Raw genomic sequence first — 26,128 nt, 5'->3', positions numbered from 1 at the left:
AGACAGTGTAAGCTGCTCAGCTGAGGGGACGGTGGTGCAGAAAAAATAGGGGGTGTCCCATATGGGCATGGCGGACTCTGTCATTGCCTTAAACTGCCCAAGGACACACCTGCAAGGTGTCAGATGGAAACTGACTCTTACATAGCAAAGTCAATTAACAGTGAGTTGATCTGAGGAAATCCTAAGCCCCCAAAACAAGAGCAACTTCACTAACATTTAAACTTGGATTGTACAGGTGGAGGTGGACCAGTGGAACAGTCATTGCAAATCAAATGGAGGAAGAGTCAGGCCAGCTCTGGAGGCTCAGTTGCATCCTCGTTAACCAAGCTCCAGCAATCTAAACACTTAGTAAATGAAATTGATGGGTCTCAACAATGGAATCGATGTCGGTCAGGACAACAAATCAAAGCCTGCTGCAACACTGAGATACTGTGCCAGCACCCCGGTGGACCTCTGGGTATTTGCTCCAGAAAATGGCCTCCAAATCAAAATGTCGTATTTCCTCTAGCGATGCATCCACATTTTCCTAGAGATGAGATGATCGCATACACTGGAGATGCAAGTTCTAGCTTCTACATGCAAATTGCATAAATATCCGCAGACAACAAACAGAGTTGTGTGTTTCATATTTGAAATGGGGGGCTTGCGAAGTTACAGATACATTTTCAGGGCTCAGGTCGATTTTAATGTGATTCCAACATGCAACCTAGATTTTAAATGTGAAGACATGAATGAATTATGCCGATAGAACCATAAGCATCTTAGATGGAGCCATTAAACAGTAAAAGTCAGATTCTAAGACATATTATCCAACTCACAGCCCCTTATGTATTAGTCCATTCTCACACGGCTGATAGAGAACTGCCAAACACTCGGTGGTTTATAAAAGAGAGAGGTTTCATTGACTCACATATCAGCAGGGCTGGGGAGGCCTCAGGAATCTTCCAATCATGGCGGAATGGGACACAAATATATCCTTCCTCCCATGGCAGCAGCAAGGAGAAGTGCAGAGTGAATGGGGGACAAGCCTCATATAAAGCCATCAGATCTTGTGAGAACTCACTCACTAGCAGAAGGACAGCATGGAGGTCATCATACCTGTGACTAAATTACTGCTTACTGGGTTCCCCCTGTGGCGCAGGGGATTATGGGAACTACAATCCCAGATGTGAGTGACTACTCGCCAGTCATTCACTTCCCCTTGTGATGCAGGGGATTATGGGAACTACAATCCCAGATGTGAGTGACTACTCGCCAGTCATTCACTTCCCCTTGTGATGCAGGGGATTATGGGAACTACAATCCCAGACGTGAGTGACTACTCGCCAGTCATTCACTTCCCCCTGTGACCAGGGGATTATGGGAACTACAATCCCAGATGTGATTGACGACTCGTCAGTCATTCACTCTCTCTACTGAACTTTCATATTAATTATAATGTTTGAATAAAACGGTTAGACCAGCCTTTCACCAAGCCTTTGGAGCATGTATTCTCACCCCATCATATTGTCTCACATTCTTAGTATTGATTTTACAAAACAATATCCTTTTGGCCTTTCCTAAAGGAATGAGGTTAGTTTTTAAAAGGTTACTTACGGACCCCATATATGAGGGAACTCCCAATGAACATGCCACAGAGGTGCTTCTGTGGGTTGAGGGTAAGTGGTGCTTTCAGTTACCACCTGGAGTCAGTCAAGCGCAAGGTGAGGGCACCATTCCCATACCAGCTAGAGGCTCTCACTTCCAACAAGAGACACAGGTGGGGGGGCCTCAGGGTCCCTCTCACCACAGACCAGTGGGCTACACATTTGGGGGTCCCCATAGGTTCCCTGGGGTTTGATACATCCCCAGAACTACTATGGAACTCAGAAAAGTGCTCTATGGATGATTATAGTTTTAAGGCAATTGTCACAAATCAGGACTGAGGAGAGCATCTGCTACTGGGAGAGATTCTGGCATGAAGGTGTCATCAGCTTGCGATCCCATTCCCTACCCACAAACACTGAGGACTACCCCCCCCACTGGTGACCATCACCAGCAACCCAGCCCCCTCCAGATACAGAGACACTGTACACTGCACGTGCCCTGTGGGAACCAAAAAGTAGCCTCTCAGTGCCCACTTCCGTGGACAATACCACCCTCAAAACTGGCAGGGCCACTATGCCAGGTACATAGCCCCTTCAGGACCTAGGACCCAGCTGGTCTGGCAGCCTCCACCCTCAGCAAAGTTGTACCACTGCCTACACACGTACCCACAGTTTAAGCAGTTGCAGACACAGCTGATGTTGATTACCACCAAATAAATCACACAGAGACTATACTTTCATGCCCACCCAGAACCAAACCAAAGTACCCTAGCCAATTGACACTACAGAACACATTTACAAGAAGAAGTCCCAGCAGAAACTTAAACTCACCAGCAGAAACCTTACAGGTCAGGAGAAAATGGGATGGTATAGTGAAAGTACTGAAAGAAAAATCCCTGACAGCCAAGAATACTATATCCAGCAAAGCTATCTTTCAAAAATGAAGGAGAAATACATCTTTCCCAGATAAGCAAAAACTGATAATTCATTACCACTAGACCAGCCTTACAAAAAATAATTAAGAAAGTCCCACTTCTAGAAGCAAAAGCAGATAATTATCTCATGTTAACACATGAAAGTAAAAACTCACTGGTAGAGCAGATACACACACACATACACACACATATCTGTAATATCTCTGTCTCTCTGCTCAAAAAGTTGGTTTTTGAAAGGATAGACTATTTATCCTTTCAAATATATATGTCTACATGAGAAAGAGAAAGAATTCAATTATCATCTTTAAAAGAAATCCCACAAAAATCACAAACATAAACAATGAGAGGCAGGAAGGGAAAAAAGATATACAAAATAACCAGGAAAACAATTAACAAAATAGCAGGAGTAAATTCTCTTCTATAAATAACCTTGAATGCAAGTACATTACACTTCCTAAAAAAAATACACGGATTGAATACATTAAAAATAAGATTGAACTGTATTCTGCCTACCAACTATATGCTGCCTGGCACTTAACCTGTAAAAATGCAGATAGACTGACAGTAATGGGGTGAAAAACTGTACTTCAGAAAAATGTAAACCAAATATAAGGAGTGGCTATATGCTGCCTAGCACTTAACCTGTAAAATGCAGATAGACTGACAGTAATGGGGTGAAAAACTGCACTTCAGAAAAATGTAAACCAAATATAAGGAGTGGCTATATGTATATCAGATAAAACAGTCTTTGCGTCAAAAACTATAAGAAGAGAAAAATGGAATTGTATAATGATAAAGGGACCAATTCAGCAGAGCGTAACAATGATAAATACATGCAAATTAACACCAAAGCTCTCAGATATATAAAGCAAATATTAATAGATCTAAATGAGGAGACAGATTCTAAATATGATAAGAAGAGCTGGGGACTTTAATACCCTGATATCAGCATTAGAGAGATTATAAAGACAGAAAGTCAACAATGAAACATTGAATTTAAACTGTGCTACCAACCAAACAAGCCTAATGGATCAGAGAGTGAGTCAATAAAGAGATTTAAACATTTAAAAATTTGTAAAACAAATGAAAATAGAAACACGACATACCAAGCATGCAACACAGCAAGAGCAGTACTAAGTGGGGGCACTTAGAGCAATAAACACTTATGTACAAAAAAGGAAGATTTAAAATAAAAAACCTAAAGAGGCACACTAACAAACTGGAAAAGCAAAATTTTTTTTTTTTGAGATGGAGTTTCGCTCTTGTTACCCAGGCTGGAGTGCAATGGCGCGATCTCGGCTCACTGCAACCTCCACCTCCTGGGTTCAGGCAATTCTCCTGCCTCAGCCTCCTGAGTAGCTGGGATTACAGGCACGCGCCACCATGCCCAGCTAATTTTTTATATTTTTAGTAGAGACGGGGTTTCACCATGTTGACCAGGATGGTCTTGATCTCTTGACCTCGTGATCCACCCGCCTCAGCCTCCCAAAGTGCTGGGATTATAGGCTTGAGCCACCGTGCCCGGCCCTATACAAAATTTTTAAACTCCTTGCTAGTCTAAGAAAATGAGAGAGAAGACCCAAATTTATAAAATCAGAAACAAAAAAGGAGACATTACAACTGATGCTACAGATATGCAAAGGCTCGATAAAGACTCGTAAACAACTATATGCCAACAAATTGAAAAACTCTGGAGGACATATACAAGTTACCAAAATTAAACAAGGAAGAGATAGGAAATCTGTGCAGATCAGTCACAGGTAATAAAACTGAAACAGTAATTAAAAAAAATCTCCCAGCTCAGAAAACTGGCACCTTCATTGCTGAATTCTACCAAACATTTAAATAACTAACACCAGTTATTCTAAAATCACTCCAAAAACCTGAAGAGGAGAGAATTCTTCCAAATTCAGTCTATGAGGCCAGCATTAACCTGGTATCAAAACCATACGAGGACACACACACACACACACACACACACACACACACACAAAACAAAACTACAGACTGATGAATATTGATGAAAAATCCACAGCAAAATGCAGACTGAATCCAACAGCATGTCAAAAAGATTATATAGCATGATCAAATGGGATTTATCCTGGAAAAATGCAAGAATGATTTAACATATGCAAAGTAACAAACATGATATATCACATTAACAGAGCGAAAGACAAAAACTCTGTGATCATCTCAATGGGTTCAGAATTAGCATGTAATACAATTCAAAGTTCCTTTATGGTAAAAAAAAAATCCCAACAAATTATATATAGAAGAAATATGCCTCAACACAAGAAAGGTCATATATGACAAACCCAGAGCTATCATCAATGGGGAAAAGTTGAAAGCTTTTTCTCTAAGAAATGTAATAAGGCAAGGATGCTTACTTTTACCATTCTTACTTAACATATACTGAAAGTCCAAACCAGAGTAATTAAGGAAAGAGAAAGAAATAAAGGACATAGAAATTGGGAAGTAGAAAGTCAAATATTCTCTGTTTGCAGATGAACTGGTCTTATGTATAGTAAAACCCAAAGACTTCACCAAAAACTTCTTAGAATTGACAGACAAATTCAAGAAAGAAGTAGGATACAAAATCAGCATACAAAAATCAGGATTATTTATGTAAATGCACAATGAACTAGCTTAAAAAGAAATCAAGAGAGCAAATTCATTTACAGTAGAAACACAAAATTAAAATGCCTAGGAATAAATTAACCAAGATTGTGAATGATCTCTGCGATGAAAATAAAACTCTGATCCATTAGACGGAAGCAGACAAACACACAAAGAGATGGAAAGACGTCTTGTGTTCATGAATTGGAATAATAAATATTGTTAAAATTACCATATTACCCAATATAATATACAGATGAAATGCAATCCCTATCAAAACACCAGTGACATTCTTCACACAAATAGAAAAAATATCCTAAAATTCATATAGAACCACGAAATACCTCAAGCAGTCAATCAGTCCTGAGCAGATAGAACAAAGCTGGAGGCATCACACCACCTGATCTCATAATAAACCACAAAGCTATAGGAACCCAAACAGCATGGTACTGGCATAGAAACAGACAGACCAATGGGACAAAATAGAGAACACAGAAATAAATTTGTGTTATTTACAACCAGCTGACTTTCAATAAAGGCAGCAAGAACATACATTGTGGAAAGGACAGTCTCTTATATAAATGGAATGTTATATGCAAGAGAATGAAACTGGACCCATATGCCACACCACACACAAAAATCAACTCAAAAGTGAAATAAAGGTCTAAATGTAAGACCTGAAGCTGTGGAGCTACTAGAAGAGAACACAGGGAAAAATACTTCAGGACACTGATCTAAGTAAAGAACTTATGGATGAAACTTCAAAAGCACAGGCAACAAAAAGAAAGGTAGACAAATGGAATTATACGAAACTAAAAGGCTTCATTACATAAAAGAAAAAAATCAACCAAGGAAAGAAAATTTACAAAATGGGATGAAATGTTTGCAAACTATTATCTGACAAGGAATTACTATCCAGAATATACAACGAACTGAAACAAACCATGAGAAAAAAAAAATCTAATTTAAAAATGGGCAAAGAACCTGAACAGACACTTCTCAAAAGAAGACAAACAACAAGTAAATGGAAAAAATCACCTGGCCAGTGGATAAATGAAAAAATTCTCAATATTACTGATGACCACGGAAATGCAACTCAAAGTCACAATGAGTCACAATCTTATCCTAGTTAGAATGGCTACTATCAAAAATACAAGTAATAACGGGTGTTAGTGAGGAGGGGAAGAAAAGTAAACTCTTTTACCCTGTGGGTAGGAATGTAAATTAGTACAACCTCTATGGTAAACATTATAAAGTTTCCTCAAAAAAACTATAAATAGAGCTGCCATATAATCCAGCAACCCCACTCCTAGGTATATATCCAAAGAAAGAAAAATGTGTGTACTGAAGAGATTCCTGGACCTCCATGTATATTGCAGTATCATTCACAATAGCTGAGGTATGGAATAAACCTAATTGTTGATCAACAGATAAATTAATGAAAAATGTGATACATACGTTGGTTCTAAGTCTTTGCTATTGTAAACAGTGCTGCAATAAACATACCTGTGCATGTGTCTTTATGGTAGAATGATTTATAATCCTTTGCTTATGTACCAAGTAATGGGATTGCTGGGTCAAATGGTATTTCTGGTTCTAGATCCTTGAGGAATTGCCACACTGTCTTCCACAATGGTTGAACTAATTTACACACCTACCAACAGTGTAAAAGTGTTCCTACTTCTTCATAGCCTTGCCAGTATCTGTTCTTTCCCGAGTTTTTAGCAATTGCCATTCTAACTGGCCTGAGGTGGTAGCTCACTGTGGTTTTGACTTGCATTTCTCTTATACTCATGATGATGAGCTTTTTAACATATGTTTGTTGGCCACGTGTCTTCTTTTGAGAAGTGTCTGTTCTTATCTATTGCCCACTTTATAATGGGGTTTTCTTCTTGTAAATTTGTGTGATTTCCTTGTAGATTCTGAATATTAGACATTTGTCCATCAGTGATAGACTGGATAAAGAAAATGTGGCCCATATACACCATGGAATACTATGCAGCCATACAAAAGAATGAGTTCATGTCCTCTGCAGGGACATGGATGAAGCTGGAAGCCATCATTCTCAGCAAACTAACACAGGGACCAAAAACCAAACACTGCATGTTCTCACTCATAAGTGGGAGTTGAACAATGAGAGCATATGGACACAGGGAAGGGAACGTCACACACCAGGGCCTGTCAGGGGATGAGGGGGAAGGGGAGGGAGAGCATTAGGACAAACACCTAATGCATGTGTGGCTTAAAATCTAGATGATGGGTTGATGGGTGCAGCAAACAACCAGGGCACATGTATACCTACGTAACAAACCTGCATCTTCTGCACATGTATCCCAGAACTTAGAGTAAAACTGAAAGTGGTACACACACACACACAGACACACACACACACAGACACACACACAGACACACAGACACACACACAGACACACACACAGACACACACACACAGACACACACACAGACACACACACACAGACACACACAGACACACACACACAGACACACACACAGACAGACAGACACACACAGACACACACACACAGACACACACACACAGACACACACAGACACACACACACAGATACACACACAGACACACACACAGACACACACACACAGACACACACAGACACAGACACACACAGACACACACACAGACACACACAGACACACACACACAGACACACACAGACACACACACAGACACACACACACACACACAGACACACACACAGACACACACAGGCACACACAGACACACACACACATACACACACACAGACACACACACAGACACACACAGACACACACAGACACACACACACAGACACACACACAGACACACACACAGACACACACAGACACACACACAGACACACACACACAGACACACACACACAGACACACACACAGACACACACACAGACACAAACACACAGACACACACACAGACACACACACAGACACACACACACAGACACACAGACACGCAGACACACACACACGCAGACACACACACACAGACACACACACACACTATGAAATGCTATTCGACCACAAAAAAGACTGAAATCCTGTCATTTGCAGCAACGTAGAGGAGCCTGGAAGACATTCTGTTAGGAGAAACAAGCCAGGCACAGAAAGAGAAATATTGCATGTCCTCACTCATACGTGGAGGCTAAATAAGTCGATCTCACAGAAAGAGAGGGCAGAGCAGTGATTACCAGAGGCTGAGCGGGAGCGCTAGGAGCAAGTTGGTGAATAGATGCGAAATTAAAGCCAGATAGGAGGAATATGTTCCAGTGTCCTACAGCACTGTAGGGTGGTTATAGGCAACAATTTATTCTACGTCTTCAAATAGCTAGAAGACAGGTTTTGAATGTTCCCAACTTGAAGAAATGTTAATTGCTGCAGGTGATGGGTATGATAATCACGGATTTGATCATTGCTCATTATACACAGGTGTTGAAATACCACACCATAATCCATAAATATACACAATTATTTGTCCATTTAAAAAAAAGAATAACAGAGAATAACAAGAGGAAATACATGTGCGGTAGGCAGGATGATGCCCTGCCCCAAAGATGTTGATGATCTGGTCCTGTAACCTGTGAACCTGTCAGGGAACCTGGCAAAAGAGAATTAAGTTTTCGAAATCAATGCTGTGAATGAGCTGACCTTACAATAGGGAGTGTCCTGGATTGCTCAGGGGGGCTCTATCACCTTACAATAGGGAGTGTCCTGGATTGCTCAGGGGGGCTCTATCACCTTACAATAGGGAGTGTCCTGGATTGCTCAGGGGGCTCTATCACCTTACAATAGGGAGTGTCCTGGATTGCTCAGGGGGGCTCTATCACCTTACAATAGGGAGTGTCCTGGATTGCTCAGGGGGGCTCTATCACCTTACAATAGGGAGTGTCCTGGATTGCTCAGGGGGGCTCTACTCACCTTACAATAGGGAGTGTCCTGGATTGCTCAGGGGGGCTCTATCACCTTACAATAGGGAGTGTCCTGGATTGCTCAGGGGGGCTCTATCACCTGACAATAGGGAGTGTCCTGGATTGCTCAGGGGGGCTCTATCACCTTACAATAGGGAGTGTCCTGGATTGCTCAGGGGGGCTCTATCACCTGACAATAGGGAGTGTCCTGGATTGCTCAGGGGCGCTCTATCACCTTACAATAGGGAGTGTCCTGGATTGCTCAGGGGGCTCTATCACCTTACAATAGGGAGTGTCCTGGATTGCTCAGGGGGGCTCTACTCACCTTACAATAGGGAGTGTCCTGGATTGCTCAGGGGGGCTCTATCACCTGACAATAGGGAGTGTCCTGGATTGCTCAGGGGGGCTCTATCACCTTACAATAGGGAGTGTCCTGGATTGCTCAGGGGGGCTCTATCACCTTACAATAGGGAGTGTCCTGGATTGCTCAGGGGGACTCTATCACCTGACAATAGGGAGTGTCCTGGATTGCTCAGGGGGGCTCTATCACCTGACAATAGGGAGTGTCCTGGATTGCTCAGGGGGGCTCTATCACCTGACAATAGGGAGTGTCCTGGATTGCTCAGGGGGGCTCTATCACCTTACAATAGGGAGTGTCCTGGATTGCTCAGGGGGGCTCTACTCACCTTACAATAGGGAGTGTCCTGGATTGCTGGGGGGCTCTACTCACCTTACAATAGGGAGTGTCCTGGATTGCTCAGGGGGGCCCTACTCACCTTACAATAGGGAGTGTCCTGGATTGCTCAGGGGGGCCCTACTCACCTTAAAATAGGGAGTGTCCTGGATTGCTCAGGGGGGCCCTACTCACCTTACAATAGGGAGTGTCCTGGATTGCTCAGGGGGGCTCTACTCACCTTAAAATAGGGAGTGTCCTGGATTGCTCAGGGGGGCTCTACTCACCTTAAAATAGGGAGTGTCCTGGATTGCTCAGGGGGGCCCTACTCACCTTACAATAGGGAGTGTCCTGGATTGCTCAGGGGGGCTCTATCACCTTACAATAGGGAGTGTCCTGGATTGCTCAGGGGGGCCCTACTCACCTTACAATAGGGAGTGTCCTGGATTGCTCAGGGGGGCTCTACTCACCTTAAAATAGGGAGTGTCCTGGATTGCTCAGGGGGCTCTATCACCTTACAATAGGGAGTGTCCTGGATTGCTCAGGGGGGCTCTATCACCTGACAATAGGGAGTGTCCTGGATTGCTCAGGGGCGCTCTATCACCTTACAATAGGGAGTGTCCTGGATTGCTCAGGGGGCTCTATCACCTTACAATAGGGAGTGTCCTGGATTGCTCAGGGGGGCTCTATCACCTTACAATAGGGAGTGTCCTGGATTGTTCGGGGGCTCTACTCACCTTACAATAGGGAGTGTCCTGGATTGCTCAGGGGGGCTCTATCACCTTACAATAGGGAGTGTCCTGGATTGTTCGGGGGCTCTACTCACCTGACAATAGGGAGTGTCCTGGATTGCTCTGGGGGGCTCTATCACCTGACAATAGGGAGTGTCCTGGATTACTCAGGGGGGCTCTATCACCTTACAATAGGGAGTGTCCTGGATTGTTCGGGGGCTCTACTCACCTGACAATAGGGAGTGTCCTGGATTGCTCAGGGGCGCTCTATCACCTGACAATAGGGAGTGTCCTGGATTGCTCAGGGGCGCTCTATCACCTTACAATAGGGAGTGTCCTGGATTGCTCAGGGGGCTCTATCACCTTACAATAGGGAGTGTCCTGGATTGCTCTGGGGGGCTCTATCACCTGACAATAGGGAGTGTCCTGGATTGCTCAGGGGGGCTCTATCACCTTACAATAGGGAGTGTCCTGGATTGTTCGGGGGCTCTACTCACCTGACAATAGGGAGTGTCCTGGATTGCTCTGGGGGGCTCTATCACCTGACAATAGGGAGTGTCCTGGATTGCTCTGGGGGGCTCTATCACCTGACAATAGGGAGTGTCCTGGATTGCTCAGGGGGGCTCTATCACCTGACAATAGGGAGTGTCCTGGATTGCTCGGGGGGGCTCTACTCACCTTACAATAGGGAGTGTCCTGGATTGCTCTGGGGGGCTCTATCACCTGACAATAGGGAGTGTCCTGGATTGCTCAGGGGGGCTCTATCACCTGACAATAGGGAGTGTCCTGGATTGCTCAGGGGGGCCCTACTCACCTTACAATAGGGAGTGTCCTGGATTGCTCAAGGGGGCTCTATCACCTTAAAATAGGGAGTGTCCTGGATTGCTCAGGGGGGCTCTATCACCTTACAATAGGGAGTGTCCTGGATTGCTCAGGAGGGCTCTACTCACATGAGCTCTTCAAAGAAGAAAAGGGAGGCAACTGGAGGGCCGGAGGGACGCTGCCTGATGACTGAGCATTCTACTGCCACCATTGCTGATGCAGCTGGCCAGGCCTTGCAGAAGGCTCACAGAATCCAGGCAGGAGGATGCTGGGGTGAAGGTTTGAGGGAGGGAAGAGCTACTGCACTCGAGAAGGAGGTGCTTGTTATGCCGTGGCCAGATGCTTGGTGGATTCGTGGCAACGAGAGTGTGAACACCATGAGACAAACGTTGAGCTGAGAAGAATTCCAAGGAAAGTGCGGAGATGATAGCCTGTTTCTCCTTGCTGCTGCCTATAGTAAGTACCAGAAGAGAAAGGTAAATTGAGGGAAAAATCGTTAAACAATTCTTGATAACTAAATCTTGATAATTTCTAAAATGTTCACACTCTCCAGATTGTGAGACACACTAGAATTAAGGTCTTTACTGGAAAGAGAAGAAGCTGAGGTGGCAGCACAACCTTTCCCTAAAACCCCGGAAAGATCAAAGGTTGAGGTGGTCTGTCACTCGGGGTCTCTTTGAAGCGATTAAGAGTGTGGCCTAGGTCTTCAATCAAACCATAGAGCACCGAGGACTCTGGAGGCTTGTCCCTGGGCCACCTCGGCAAAAGCCAAACAGAGGTGGAGCCGTGTGGGAGAGACCTACAGACGAGCCCCTCATCTAAGAGCGAGAGTCCCGGGACTGATGTCCGGCAGCCACAGAGTTCTAGAATTCTGGATCAGCAGAAACACTGCCAGCTGGACCTGGAAGGAACAGAGAGAGGACAACACCAAGGAAGGCATGAAACAGATGAATCAAATGACTCAGCGGCAAGTAGGCTCGACCTTTCACAGTAAAGGAAAAGCACTCCGGGCAGAGCCCGGCGGCGGGAGCGAGTCCCAGGCCTCAGAACCCAACGCAGTTTCTCATTTTGAAATTGCTTGTGACCAGTCATTCCTTTTTCCTTCCATTTTCTCCCCTGTAAATCTGGATACCTAACTAATACCCTATGCTGGTGACGTCATTGTGTTTTGAGAGCAGACAGTTCGTTTTCTGGTTTCCCAGGTCCACAGATGGAAAGGGCGGGTTACACTCAGACCCCCCACTCATGCCTGACATTTGATGGGTAATGGAAACCAACAAGGTGCTTTGGGAAAAGGCAATACAACCGAGACTCCAAACTGCCATTTTCACCGAGTGGATGTTCAGCAGTTTCATTCCTGCCTGTGTATCCTAAGCAGGGTGTGCAAATGAACAGCTGTGCCGTCTACTTATAGGTAGTAGTTGCCAATATGACTTTCAATAAACAACATTGTATTAAATTTAGCAAATCCATTCTGATCATCTCCATGAGGTTTCGTCTCATAGAATCATGTGAATTCTTCCTACAAAGGATCGTGTCACAATCTTACATTTTACTAAGGTTGTTTGTATCAGTGAGAACAAGGTCCTTTACATGTACGTTTTAGGCTGGCACACCCTCATAGAAGCTTTGGGAGTGAAAATGAATCCAGCAGTGTTATCCCGTGTCATAGAAGAGGAAGTATTCAGAGGAGAGAAAGCGTGCTCGAGCAGACACTGCAAGTGTGTGCCTGGCGTGGCGGCGGAATGCACGTTTGCTGACTTGGTGTTGCCTCACGCATCTGCCATGGCCAAAATTTTCTCTCATGACCTTGAGTGACATTCTAGCCTGTTCCACCCCTGAGGGAACTGGTCCCAACATCTTGGAAATCGTTATTATACAGAACATCTACATTAGGTACTAAAACAATAAAACTCTGGAGTTATTATATTATACTGTGCCCACAAATGGCATAATTACAAACCAATCCCTAATTCCACGGAGTTCAAAGAGGTCAGATGTTTAATTGAAATGGAATATTTGAGCTAAATCGCTGGTGCAGTACTTCAATATTATTGAAGTACTAATAAATACATTAAAAGACTGTTAGCAAAAGTACTTCCTGCTGAAGAATGATCATCCGAAGAACAACATTAGCTCATTTTGTAATATGCAGAGAGTGTTGTTTCAAGCTAATTAAATGCCATGCATTTTTGATAGCACTTAACAATATGTGGTTAATTATTATTATGCAGGCTTTGTTCTATAGCATTAATTATGATGAACTCATTTGGCTTTTATAAGGACAGGGAGTGAGCTGGTTTGGGCGGTGCCATGCTTATGATGCTTTGTTGTAATTTAGACTCAAATTATTAAACTTTGGAGCTTTACAGAAAAAAAAGCAAAGAGTTTTCAAATAGACTCTAACATTGAGTCAAAAAATACAGTTTAGGAAATAATCTTACTAGGTTTGACATTTTTATAAGGTTTACTCAACATTCAAGAGCGTTGTTGTGATGTAAACCGCTGTGAGAAGTGCACACGTGTACGGAGCCACACCACCTGGACTCAAGGACTCTGCTGCCCATGCAAGCTGGAGAGATTCCGACACCCCAGTCCACACTCCCGTGAACTCTTTACCGTGAACCGTGTCTCTCTTGGAGTCCTTTTTCTCTGTGACACAAAGCTTCCCTCGCTTGCTGGGGCGGTTCTTACATCCTGGGTCAAGGATCCTTCTCTTCCTGAAGAGGGTTGAGGACATACGTGCATCAGAATATAGCCCCAGACACCCTGATTCACAGTGTCTGCAACGTGCATCAGAATATAGCCCCAGACACCCTGATTCACTGGGTCTGCAGCGGCATTTGGAAATGGTGTTTTCAGAAGTAGGCAAGTGCCTGGGGCCTGGGAGTGGGTACAGGAAGTGGCTTCAGATGGGCACCAGCTGTCTTTCTAGGGTGATAAAGGTGTCTGTTAATTCAATAGCAGTGGTTGTTGCACAGCTCCGTGGACTTACTAAAAATCATTGAATTTTACATCCAAAATGAGCACATCTGATGGTCTGTAAATTACAGCTCGACACAGCGCCTGAATGACTGCAGTGGTGGGGTGGGCAGCGTCACGCCCTGCACAGGCAGGTGTGTGGGTTGGGGGCTCCACTGAAGCCTTCTAGCCCATTGTCTGTGTCCTCCTCACCTGCTTACCTCCTTCCCGGGTTCAGAGAAGAACCTTGGTGCACAGAGCTCTCCAGATCTGCCCAGAACACAGTCGCCTCCCTCCTCAGTCTTGCTAGACAGTGGCCAAGGGGCACTGAACTCCCAGATGGAAGCTGTGCTCTGCCGTGCGCTGCTGCAGCCAGAAGTGCCCTCAGATCGAACCTGATCCTGGCCTGCAGATCCTGCTTTAAGGTGTCTTTTGTTCACACAGTACATATATGTAATTAAAGGTCAGTGATTTCTAGCAACATGTAGTGTCATAAACTTTTCCTGGAAATGCAGCCTAGCCACCAGGCAGCAACTACCTGGGAGCAGTGTTTGAAAAGAGGTAGAGGCTGCTGTGACATCAGGCCAAGGGACGTGGGAAGAGACGCTGTGTGTGAGGCCAGCAAAACTTCGATTACACAAGGAAACCCCATCGCTGAAGGCGAAGCCCCCACACACAGAGTCAGATTTCCTAAATCGCCTGTGTCGTGCACAGCGCTCCTCCTTGTTTAATCCCTGGGGCACCGTGTCCCGCATGGCCACTTCTACTCCCCGTCTTAAAACAGTGATCCTGATCACCCTGCTCTGAGATGCTGGGGGCTACACGGCAGCCTCATGGCGAAGCAAAGATGCCCAAGTTTCTAAGGGTCATTTTTGAACCTCCTGCTAACAAAATGATTTAACAGGGCATGTTGCAGAAACTCTTCTCTATGGTCACCTTGTGGGAGGGTATGCAAGGAGAAGAAAGGTTTGTTTTAACAAAAAAAAAAATACGCTATTGTCACTAAAATAGTATCTTCTGTGAATTCTGTTGAGGTTTTCTGAGGGCTGAGTTCTTTGGGGTGACCAAGGTGTTTCAACAAAAGCAAACGCTCGGTGAGGAGGAAGGAGCAGGCCCTGCCCCGGGTCCTGTCCCTGGTAGGGACGTCAGTGTCAGCAGGAGCCCTTGGCCCAAGGAGGCTTCAGAGCAGTGGCGGCGACCCCGTTGGTGCTGGGCTTATTTGCTTCTTTCAAAGCCTCTGCCACCGGCTCTTCCTGTTTTCCTGTGACAATTTCAGGGCGAGTGTTATTTGTGCTAAGTACAAAGGCCAGGGGTGGCTCACACAGTGACAGGTGGCAAAATTAGGGCAAAGGCCTGGATTTGGAGGTGAGAGCAGGGCCAGGCAGCAGGGTATGTGGAGGGGACGACCGGCAGGGCCCCTCCTCTGACAGAACTCGGGGGCAAACAACAGGTTCCACACAAGGGGATGCTGTCACTCCCGAATGCTGTGACTTCCAGGATGCCGTGATTTCCGGGAAGCCGGGACTTCCAGGACTCTGCCGGGATGCTGAGACTTCCGGGATGCTGTGATTTCTGGGAAGCCGGGACTTCCAGAATGCTGTGACTTCCCGAATGCTGAGACTTCTGGGCTGCTGGGACTTCCGGGAAGCTGGGAATTTTTCTGGGATGCTTTGACTTCCGGGCTGCTATGACTTCCCGAATGCTGAGACTTCCGGAATGCTGTGACTCCTGGATGTCTCTCTCTGTGTCCTCCTCATTTGTTTTCTTCTGCTCACAAGAATCTTCTTATTTCTTCGTGTCACATATTTCTGCATTATTTTAGGAAATACAAATGAAGGAGAGAGGAGGAGAGCAGGGCAGGGAGGAGAGGACTGATTTTATGGGTGATGTGCAGTAAGTTAAAAATCACCAGGCATTTTGCCCAATCCACCAGGGTCCACCTCTGCATCCCCAGTCTGTGTGACAACGCGTGACTCTGCGGTGTCACTCCACCTCTCTGTAACTTTCCACAGTGGGGAAGGGGGTGTATGGCTCTGCGGTTGCGCTTTTGCGAGGATTGAAGATGGCAAAGGGGAGAACTTCTTAGTTTGCAAAGCAGGCCTGGGGCCGAGAGGGAAGAGCTTTCAGAGCGCCTGCCCCATGCGGGCAGGGGCCATGGACCCAGGCCGTGCCTTCACCCGGTTCCTCTCCGTGTGCTCCACCAGCAGGAGCAGTGGGTCCCGGCTGCCTCGCTTAACATACCCATGAGCGGGGAGTTCTTCCTTGCTGCATAAATTGTTTTTGCTCCCTGTGAGCGTCCCACTTTTAGGCAAAACCACTTCAGTTAAATGCTGAAACAATTTCTGTGAACATAGCCTGTGCCTGATGGCTCAGGGACATCATGAAAAGTTCTTTCCCTGCACCCCGTATGGTTAGAAGAAATTAACACCGTTAGGCAGCAGTACAGGTAGACAGCAGTGTGCAGCAAAAATGAACATCAGCTGCGAAAACACAATTGTTCAGTAGTCTCACACAGTTGGAAATTTCCATTCATTGATAAGTTCTTAAAATAAATGGAAGAATCAGGTTTTTACTGTGTCTGATAATGTGTTGTTTTTGAAGTTCAGGTTTACTTCTAAACCATTAATAGTTAACTCAGACCCACCCCCTCTACTCTTAATTACCCGCAAAGAAAGGCAAATAAACTCACATGGACCAGTATATGACTCTTCCTTAACATATTGGTAGGGTAAAAACGTGTACAGAAACCAGGGCAGGGGGTGCTGAGTGCTTGCTTTGTGTCTATCTGCTATGTCAGATGTTGACAGACAAAGAGTGCAAGGCCGACACAGTTTAAGCATTGCATTAAAATTAGGATGGCTGTAGATCCTCTCGTTTTACACTAGAGCTGCAGTGGCAATTAAGAATGTGTAATCCCAGCACTTTGGGAGGCTGAGGCGGGTGGATCACGAGGTCAAGAGATCGAGACCATCCTGGTCAACATGGTGAAACCCCGTCTCTACTGAAAATACAAAAAATTAGCTGGGCATGGTGGCGTGTGCCTGTAATCCCAGCTACTCAGGAGGCTGAGGCAGGAGAATTGCCTGAACCCAGGAGTCGGAGGTTGCGTTGAGCCGAGATCGTGCCATTGCACTCCAGCCTGGGTAACAAGAGTGAAACTCCGTCTCAAAAAAAAAAGAATGTGTTTTAAAAAATATTTTAAGAAAATCACACCAGTTACACTAGAATTATTTTCAGAGAGGTGGTGGTTGAGATGTTAGTTAAGATAAGGTGACAAACGCCAGCTGAGATTTGAGGTTTCCCTTTGGGATCTAAGAGTGAGGACTACAGCAGCTCCCCAGGCTGGGGTTGAAGACTTGCTGAGCGCCATTGCTTCCGACCATCCACCCTTTCCCAGGAAGTCTCAGCCAAAGCTGCCTTCTTGTAGCAGCCGGGAAATATGCAAATGTGTGTTTAGAAAATGATCAATGCATTCATCAGATTTGAGCAAAATTTGCGGATACAAATAAGCAATTTCATACACTGGCCTTTAAACAAAAAGCACAGGCAGTCACGCTAACGTCTGTACCTTGTGTGGCCATTGTTTTCAGAGAGTAATTCACAGCCCTCACCACGCCTCGAGGGTGCCGGTGGATGTGCACTCATGAAAGAGTCCAGGGAATGTGGGTGCTTCTCTTCTAAGTGGCTTGATTTCGGTCTTCAGAGGAGCTGACGGCCTTGATTACACCGTAGCCAGGGCTCCTCAGCAGACATGTGAAAGGCATCTGCAGCCACCTGCCCCTAGTGTTAACCACGGAGAGGAGAATGCACAGGTCCTTGTTGAAGTTTGAGGCTTGGGTGAGAGATGGCGTGGCTGATTGTGAGGTTGTGGAAGGGGCGACTGATTTCAACCCAGGCCAAACCCCAGAGAACAAACTCCCAAAAGACGCCCACCCCCGCCCCCATGCACAAGAAATTAATCTGCATATTTTTTGTTCTTTAGAAATTTCTCACATAACAAAGGATGCATACCACCTTATTTAGAATTCTCTCTGATACATTAGGTAAACTGATTATGCATTAAACAGTCTTCCCATTGGTTTATTTTTCTCACTTACAAAATGAGGATAAGAGTTCCTCTCCATAGACTCCATAAGAAAGTCATAAGAATCATTTGAATTAATACCTGAAAACACTTAAATAATGTACGACACAGTGCTATGTAGATAACAGTAATCGTCACCACCAGCACTGAAATTGTGTAGGCAGGATTCAGCCTGGACCACGTGCACAGCTGTCTTCCTACTCCCATCTGTAGAAATGTGCCGTCTTTCCATCAGAACGTTCATCTCAGTGTATTGTATGTTTTCACCATTAATCTCTCTGGAATGCCCAGTCAATAAGCAATACAAAGACAGTTGGTGTTGGAGACTCAATATAGCACAGAAGAAAAATGCCCATTACTGAAATACTGCATCAGAACTGAGAGGTCATCGAGGTGAAATGTCAGGAAGGGACACAGGGAACTCGAGGGTCCGTGCCTGTGCTCCTGTGGGTCCTGGATAACAAGTTTTCCTGAACAATGTCAGTGAAGGGAAATCAGCTTTCCCTTCCTTCCCTGGGGAACTCGTTGGCAGGGAGAATGCGCAGAGACTGCCGAGAGGCAGGCGGTCCAGCGTCCTCCATAAGGGCTCAGCATGTAAGCAGAAGTTTCCAGACATTTGCACCAAAGCCTCATATTTCCTTCAGTAATTTTGTCATTCTTGCTTTGCTGTGCCTCAAATTCCGTGGCACATAGAAACCGACAGATACGTTGTGGGTTTAAAAAGAAGCAACTAGTAATATACATTTAGCACGTTTGTAAATTCTTGTTTCTGGAGGGATTTGTTCAAGCTAATAGTGGGGGCGGGGAGGGTATTAGATGAGAAGGTGTTTATTGAAAGTCCTCGTTGACAGTTTAAATGGCAGGGGTCACTGCAAGGCTGTTCCAAACTAGCCATTCCAAACGGACCCTTTCCCCATCCAGCGGACGGCCCCAGCCAGGCACATGTGCAGTGCTCACTCTGCACTCCAGCTGGATTCATCTTGTTGAACCAGCTCAACTCTTGTGTCCATGTAGCTATGCACTGACATGCATTCGATGCTCTCCTCCCCTGGAGAGCTGCCCGGGAAGGTGGCTTTGGGTCTTACTCCTACGAGCTGAGTGCCTGGCATGCACTGTGCCTCAGGCTCAACAGCAGACCCCCCTGGAAGACCTACCACGCAGCTGGCTGTGGGCAAAACAGCCCTGTGCCCTCCTCTGATGGAGCCCACCCCAGCCCAGCACTGACCTCCAGACTCCAGCTATTACAATGCCATATTATCAGTGTTATCTCCTGAGCAGAGAATGCTTTTTAAGTTTTAAGAGGAGTCCTGTTTTGTTATTGAGAAGAATCAGCGCAAACATATGAATTAGAATATTCTATCTTTGTAACTCAATCATGAAAAAGCTTGTATGATACGTCTGAGTTGGCAACGAAAAGACATCATCTTTCTTTCTGAGTATCGCAGCATTGTTTCTTTATACCAAAATGCTTCTTCACACATTATCCTAAGATTTCTTTTTAATTGTCAGAAGCAAAATACGTGCAACATGATTTTCTCTTGATGGAAAGGAAAGGAACGGACGTGAGCTTCCCCCACAGGAAAACACACGTGTGCGGGTTCTCTCTCAGGAGGGCTTGGATGGCTTCCATGGCTCCTTCATTTTCATACAACGAAAGGAGTTTTTCTGCAGCCACCTTATCCTTTTCTATACGAGTCTGTTTATAAGTAGACACTCGAAGCTCTATCTACAATTGCAATCATTAGTATCTAGCGCTTCATAAATATCCCTTTAAGATGTGATTTGATACCTTCTATAGTCTTGGAGGAAACAGTCTGGATACTCGTGTTTCCAAAGTGGCTAAATGTATTACAATAAATTTGCTTTCTCTGTGCTGTGGAATTGGAAACCTATAATATGGTGAACAAGAAACTGATACCAGTGCTTATCTGTCCGAAAGCTAGCGCTGTTAGGAAGCCCAGTAATTGAAAAATGGATAGCATTGATATTTGAACCTTTTTATATAACCTTTGAAGTGTAAGCCTTTTGGGGAATAAATTGCTTTTTGTAATGAGAACAATGTCAGATCCCATATTTAGAAAGCGCGCACTTAATTCATTTTCAGACGAAGAAACTCATGTTGTCTTGTTGGGAAAAACATTGTAAAATGGATTAAGCTTCACCCTGGAGAGATGATAACCTAATATAAATAACTGCAGGCTCATCTTTATTAGTTACTGAGCAGATATTGCCAAACAGGACAGGCGACCTTCAGTGGTGATTGATCTAGGATAAGTCATCCACAACATTGTCTTCGGAGAATAACTTTGGGGCATTTTGGGATCTTTAGTCTCTTCTTATTTAAGGAGACATGGTGGAGCTAATGTTGGGAAGAGTAAGTGCATCTTATTTAATGGTAAGGATTGGAGCTCACACCGGACAGAGTAATGACATCCGATTCCAGGGTGGGCGAACTGGTCAATGTGTGCTGAACCGATCGGGGCTGCGGGAACAGGGTTCTCAGCTGAAAACCTACACCTCACAAAACTCCAGTCGAGGGGCGGCTGCCTGGCTCGGCGTTACGTCAGTTCTGTAGTAATGAATAATTTACTCGGTGTGACACTGGGTAACTGGAGCGGGATCCGGCGTGTATGAGAACTCGGAGAGAGGCTGGGGAAGATGCCAGCTATGTCTGCGTTATGTCCAAACGGCCAGTCAATACAAAGGGGAATAAAGTCAGAGACGTTGTTACCATCGAAACTAATATAATTAAAAACAAACTCGATGTTTGTTCTGAGTTTCACTTCTCAGGTGATAATCACGCAAAACAGTGGTGATATCGTTCCGGTTTCCTCTCTTCTTTCAAAAACTCTTGTTTGAAATGTAAATGTCTATGTCAGAAGCTTGTGTAACGTCTTCACATTGCTCAGTCTAATTCTCTCAAAACAAGAGGACACAAACTGATCTGCTGTTGCCTACAGCAATGTGGTTGTACCCCGTAAAGCCTCATCCCACGCCCACTTCGTAGCCGCCATCCACCGGGACATGGGACAACTTCTTAAAAGCACATGGCCCAGGGAGGGGTCTGTCATATTTCTAAGGAGACTACTTTTTGAGAGATAACGATTATTTGTCATCGTAAAACTCCTCCTCGTCATCAGGCAGCCATAAGATGGAGAATCAGCCACTGCGGCTCCCTCACCTGTGGCCACATCCTGTGGAAGGAGAGGAATTGAGAGTGCTGACAGGGCGCCCAGGGCGGGATCGAGTCACAGACACACATGCTCTTGGTTGGGAAGGAAAAGACTTGTTCCAGGGCTGCCATGGTGCCACCTGCCCAGTCCTATGCTGAGGCAATGCACAAAGGCCGTCTCACAGGGAGGCTCAGACGCCGCAGGCGTGGGCCTGGCTGTGGGCAGGAGAGTCGCAGGCTTTGTGTATGTGTCGCAGGCTGGTTTGTACGTGTTTTATGATGCATCGCAGGTGTTTTTAAGGTAGAATTAATAAGTGGCAAATTTATCTCTTTCTCCCTGGCAGTTAAAATGTGGTGTGAAAAGTTGTGCAGCACCAATCGCCTTAGGGTAAAATTTCAGTATTTAAGTTTTTTAAAAATAAGTTTACTTTTAGAATATTTTTAGATTTACAGAAAAAATTGCAGAGTGCTGAGTTTTCCTGATATTAACGTGTGGGATTAGTACAGTATATGTGGTAGGGTTAACACACCAGTACAGATTCGGCGTGAGTGCCACGTCGTCACATGTGATCGCCACACTCGATCCCACTGCACGCGCCCCTCATGCTCACCTAAAGCCCTCCTTCTGTCCCAGGGCCCCGAGCAGGACATCGCCGTGCAGTCAGCTTCCCTGGCCTAGGCTCCACCCAGGGTGGCAGTGTCTCAGCCTTCCTCGTGGTCAGTGACCTCAACAGTTTTGAGATATGCTGGTTGGGTCTTTTGCAGACTCTCCCTCTCACCTGAGGACTTTGTCGTGAGTAGTTGGGGCTGTGTGCTTGGGGAGGAAGATGGTGGAGGTGAGGTGCCGTCCTCATCAAATCCTGCAGAGCCTGTGGACAGCAACACCACGTACCTGTGCTGACGTGGACCTTGCTGCCTCTCCAGGTGGGGTGTGCCAGGCGTTCCTCTGAGCAGGCGCCCCAACCCTGTTCCAAACTGGAAACTTTGGAAGGAAGGTATTTAAGGGTGGGGAGTGACGCACCAGCTCCTGAGGATGGAGGGCAGCACTCACTTTTGGAGTTCTTCTCCTGGGGAGGTGTGTCTGCTCTCCTGTTCACTGGCCAGCTCCATCACTGACTTCTTTCCGTGTGGACCCATGGGTGTTTATTGTCCACTCTTGTGACCATCTGATGCTTCTCAATCTGTCCCCTCCTCAAACTGTCCCGGCCCATCCAGTTGGCCCCTGTGTTCCCTTGGCATGTCCCCATCAACAGTCATATATGTGCATGTGGTTGTGTGTGGCTGTGTGCAAAGTTGTGTATGGTTGTGTGTGGTTGTGTGTGACTGGTTGTGTTTGTGTTTGTGCTTGTGTAGGGTTGTGTGGTTGTTTGTGGTTGTGGTGGGTTGTGTGTGTGGAGTTGTATGTGGTTGTGTATATATGGTTGTGTATGATTTTGTGTGGCTGTCTGTGTAGGGGTGTTTGTGACTTTGTGTGTCGTTGCATATGATTGTGTGTGTGGTTTCCTGTGACTTGTATGATGGTGTGGGATTGTTATGTGGGGTTGTATATGGTTGTGTGTGATTGTGTGTGGTTGTGTATGTATGATTGTGTGGCTGTGTGGTTGTGTGCGATTTGTATGATTGCGGTTGTAGGTGTGAGTTGTGTATGGTTATGTGTGTGGTTGTGTATATATGGTTGTGTATGGTTATGTTTGGCTGTGTGTGATTGTGTATGGTTGTGTGCATAGTTATGTGTATATGGTTGTGTATGGTTATGTGTGGCTGTGTGGTTGTGTGTGCTTTGTATGTTTGTGTGTGGTCGTGTATGATTGCCTGTGAGTGGTTGTGTGTATATGGTTGTACATGTGGTTGTGTGTGCTTTGTGGGGATGTGTATGGTTGTGTGTATGGTTGTGTGTGCGGTTGTGTGTGTGGTTGTGTGTGTTTGTGTGTGGTTGTGTATGGTTGTGTGTGCTTTGTGGGGATGTGTATGGTTGTGTGTGTGTATGGTTGTGTGTGGCTGTGTGGTTGTGTGTGCTTTGTATGTTTGTGTGTGTGTATGGTTGTGTGTGGTTGTGTGTGTTTGTGTATGATTGTGTGTGGTTGTGTGTGTGTGTTTGTGTATGGTTTGTGTGGTTGTGTGTGTGGTTGTGTATGGTTGTGTGTGCTTTGTGGGGATGTGTATGGTTGTGTGTGTGTTTATGGTTGTGTGTATGTTTGTGTATGGTTGTCTGTGTGGTTGTGTGTGGTTGTGTGTGTTTGTGTATGGTTGTGTGTGTGTGTTTAGCACTTCTCTGCTTTCTGGCATCATAAGATACTCCAGGCTTATCTTTGCGGCTCAGGCCCTACTCTCAGCCATTTCTCCGGAGAGCCCTGCTTCCTTTTATTGGAGAATCTCATTAGGAACCAAGATCTGGGTGCCAAGCGGATAATTAAGTTTTAATTGAAAACAGGAACAGACATTAAGACCAGGCTGGCTGGTGCTGGACTTGAGCACTAAGTGTCCGGTTCTGCCTCAGTCACTGACGAGCTGTGGGGACCTGGAAAGACTGATGTTCCTCTGACTTAGCGTCCTCATCTCTAGAATGGGAGGAACAGCAGAGCCCAGCTCAGAGCAGCTGGAGGATGGAATGAATGAGGGCTGTGTGGTGTCTGCCTCACGGTGAGCCATGAGCACGCTGGCCATTAGCCTGCTGTTCCCAAACCCTGCCCTGGGGCTCTGCTCTCTCCTGCTGGGTGGGGGCACTTCCCATTACCTGGGTGGGGGGCCCTTCTCATCACCTGGGCGGGGGGGGCACTTCCCATCACCTGGGTGGGGGGTGCACTTCCCATCACCTGCGTGGGGGGTGCACTTTCCATCACTGGGTGGGGGGGCACTTCCTGCCACCTGGGTGGGGGGCGCACTTCCCATCACCTGGGTGGGGGGGCACTTCCCGTCACCTGGGTGGGGGGGCACTTCCTGCCACCTGGGCGGGGGCCCTTCTGGTCACCTGGGTGGGGGGGCACTTCCCATCACCTGGAGGTGGGGGGCACTTCCCGTCACCTGGTTGGGGGGGCACTTCCCGTCACCTGGGTGGAGGGTGCACTTCCCGTCACCTGGGTGGGGGGCCCTTCTCGTCACCTGGGCGGGGGGGCACTTCCTGTCACCTGGAGGTGGGGGGCACTTTCCGTCACCTGGGCGGGGGGGCACTTCCTGTCACCTGGGGGGGGTGCACTTCCCACCACTGGCTCCTTTGCCAGTTGATCCTTGTTGAGATCTGCCAATAGGAAGACCGAAAGGTGGGAGGGGAGAAGCTTCCTGCTCTGCTGCCACCTTGTGGACAGGTGTGGCGGTGGGCTTGGCCGCAGCAGCAGGGGTGGCAGACACCCAGACAGAGTTTGGTGGCAGAGTCGGCACCACTGTTTTGCTGGCCTGGCAGTTGGAAGCTACCCTACCCTGCTGAGTGTGACCGTGTCTCCAGCAGCAGGTGCAGGCTGCTCTCCCACCCTGAGTGTCAGCGTCCTTTTTGCCTCCTCAGCACCCCCTCCTTCCTTTTCCTCTTGCAGTAGTTTACACCGGGGCAGAGGACCCCACGTGTTATATCCCTTGCCTTTGTTTCTCCGGCTAACACAGCATTATTAGTATTATTATTTACTCACTACTAGAGATAAATAATTCAGACATGCAAGCAGTTTTGCAGCCACCCATTTTGTACCCCTGATTTGCATACTGAACCCCTGATTTACCCGTGTCACACACGGTTGCTCCAGCTGTCACAGGGTCACATTCGGATTTCTGAAATGACTCGGTTGTCTCTAGATTAGAAGTCACCCAGCAAGATGCAGCTGCTGGTGAACTGGGAAGTAGCAGATCCTTGCCCTCTGTTGTCAAAAGCAGAGGCGCACACACATTTTCCTATAATGCTCTCTAGGCCATATCTGCTGTTCATGGGGTCGGGAGAACAGCTGCATACTGTTAGCTCTGCCTTGGAAGGCTGGCATGGGGTGTGGCCACAGTTAACCCCACATCGGGGATTAGCCTCTTGGCTGAGGCGATGTTTAGGAAGCATCTTTGCTTAAGGACGGGAAGACCCTTCTCCCAGCAGCTGTTGCCAAGGCCGCCTGGTAAATGGTCCTTTAAGGTCCTATAAGAATAAACAATGTGCCCTGATATGGAGGTAGACACCAAGTGGGAGAGTAACTATGAAAGCAAAGCTCATTTTCTGAGTTTGGCGGAGATCCATTATGCTCCTGTATCTTTTTATAACTCAGACATAAATCTCACTGAGGTTTCCCAGATGATGCTGAGGATGGATTCTATGCAAACACTTTTCTCTGTGTGTGCCAGGCTCTGTCTATGTCACTTTCACAACCAGTGAAACTTCAGTCTGTTTTTTGTTAGACTACACAACGCCAAACAGTGTTTGACTTTTAACTTAAGTGGAACTTTTGGAGAACTGATCAAGTAAATACATTATTTTGGCCTGTTAGACTCAGAGTCTTTGCTCCTGAAAATGCATCCTAGGGTATTTATGTTCATAAAAGAAGAAGGAAATCACCCGTGTGAGAAGGCTAACAGCTAAGCGTCTCCCATCTACCTGGGTGTGTCACTCACCAGTGAGGAGACTCTGACCATGTCCTCTGGGA

Source organism: Callithrix jacchus, chromosome 13 (genome assembly GCF_049354715.1).
Source record: "Callithrix jacchus isolate 240 chromosome 13, calJac240_pri, whole genome shotgun sequence".
Lineage (NCBI taxonomy): Eukaryota > Metazoa > Chordata > Mammalia > Primates > Cebidae > Callithrix > Callithrix jacchus.
The sequence above is the reverse complement of the archived record's forward strand: the minus strand, read 5'-3'. Positions refer to the sequence as shown.